This window comes from Chiloscyllium punctatum, chromosome 47 (genome assembly GCF_047496795.1).
Source record: "Chiloscyllium punctatum isolate Juve2018m chromosome 47, sChiPun1.3, whole genome shotgun sequence".
NCBI classification, from domain to species: domain Eukaryota; kingdom Metazoa; phylum Chordata; class Chondrichthyes; order Orectolobiformes; family Hemiscylliidae; genus Chiloscyllium; species Chiloscyllium punctatum.
The window spans coordinates 52,340,053-52,342,087 of NC_092785.1; the positions used below are offsets into that span (position 1 = coordinate 52,340,053).

General features: G+C 44.2%; 1 non-coding gene across 1 annotated transcript; it reads right to left on the reverse strand.

Annotated features, from left to right (window-relative positions):
• Window positions 1-617: 617 nt before the first annotated feature.
• On the reverse strand, window positions 618-699 carry trnas-gcu (transfer RNA serine (anticodon GCU)). The gene has a single exon. It is a non-coding gene; the product is annotated as a tRNA-Ser (tRNA).
• Between the last annotated feature and the right edge of the window lie 1,336 nt (window positions 700-2,035).

Below are 2,035 nucleotides of genomic sequence, written 5' to 3' on the forward strand. Positions count from 1 at the left end.
AGTTCAATGTGATGCATCCAGTGTGTGCATAACGAGAGGGGGCTTACTTCCCACATCTTGAATTTATCTGTGCCTTATGTCCAGTATTCATCAACGGCGAGAGCAAGGGGCGAGGGCGAGACCAATGTGTAAGTCTGTCCGTGCTCATGCACGGTACCCACATCAGCAATTCACCACTGTGCATTTACAGCCAGTTCTCAGTTACCCTAATCCCACGCTCTGCCCCTTTTGAAATATCTCCATTATTTTGTGCTGTCTCACTGTGCTCTTCTCACCAGGATGACTTACTTCTACTCAACCTCCTCCAGATTTCATCAGACAAAACATTCATTAAGATTCCCTTTGCATAAACATTGACTTCGCAGCTCTCGTTATTTGATTTTCCTGGATGCCTTTCATACGAAAAAACGTTCACAGCAACTTGAAAAAGAAAAACGCCCTCCTTTTCATTATCCCAATGCAACCGACATTTCAATGCAGTTTAGTCAACAGGCTCAAACTATTCTTTGAGGCTCTGTAATAGCGACAATGCAGAGAAGCTGACCATTGGAGTTCCAGTTTTAATATGACAGCTGTGATCATCTGAAAACAGCACCATTGAAAGCTGTGGATGACAGCGACGAGAGCGGGATTCGAACCCACGCGTGCAGGGCTCAATGGATTAGCAGTCCATTGCCTTAACCACGCGGCCACCTCGTCGCCGGTGCAATGGAGGCTATGACCTTATGAATAATTGAATTGCGTAAATTATGCAGAGCAGCAGACATTTCTCGCTGGTATTGGTGAAATGATAAATAACACAGTATGGTTCCAAGACTATGGTCTGACCCCTGGGATGTGGGACAAGTGCACTCCCACAGTCACACGATGCACATAATGATCTGAACAAAAATGAGGAAATGAATATGTAACAAGGTCTGTTGAATTCGGAGAAGATTTGAAATCAACGGAATGAAGAACCCGAGACAGCAGAAGGTTTTCTTTCAATAAGGAGTTGGATAGAGCTCCTAAGGATAGTGGAATCAAGGGTTATGGGGATAAGGCAGGAAAAGGATAGAGATTTATGATGTTCAGCCATGATCATAATGAATGGTGGTGCTGGCTCGAAGGGCAGAATGGCCTACTCCTGCACCTGCTGTCTATTGTCTATTAAATTGCCTGTGAGGAATTGTTTTCCAGACTGGAGGAGAGTGCATAGTCCTCAATGACATTACACGGAACACCTAACTACCGCTCAGATGTTTTTGACACGCACTTGTGTACAGAACGGACAATTTCAAAATCCAAAATAAGGCTAAACTGACAATTGAAGTCAACAATACAAAAACCTTGACCTGTATCATTTTCCTGGGCCGTGCGACACCAAGTCACTGTAAGATCACAGCAACAGAGTGACCAAGTGTCAGAAGGAAAATGAGTGCAGTGCCAGAGCGCATACTGGGAGCAGCAGGTGACACACGGAGAAGGGCATTTCCCACAACAGGAACACTTCCCAAACAGCGGACTGCGGTGGAAGAATTCAGAGGGGGTTTACACTTTGAAATTTGATGCCAGACACACAATGGTGATCTGTCATTGAGTCTGTTAAAGATGAAGATTTTAAGATTTCTACAGATGCAAAACATAATAAAAAGCTCATGGGTTAGTGAAGGCAAAAGATGAAATTGTACATTTCATCAATCTATCCATCTTTACAATGAGTACCTCACCACTTTCCTCACTCGGGGACAGAACCACTGGTGAAGATGATCATATAATCCCCGTAACGAGACATGGAATCAGAGAAACTCGGTTTCCCAAACGTTAAGGTAAAACCAGGAATGTGGAGGGAAGCATTAATGTGTTGCTCCTGTGCTGCAGGTGACCAGTGCACGGTATCTCTGTTCCAGTATAGTGGGCTGTGCTGTGCCGAAATTTTAAGTTTTAGCCTCACATGGAGCACATTCATTTTATCGTCGTGTTGTCGGATACGGACAGAAGGAGATATTGAGCAAAGCCAAGTTTATGGGAAAATACCCGTGTTTGTGGATTGAGA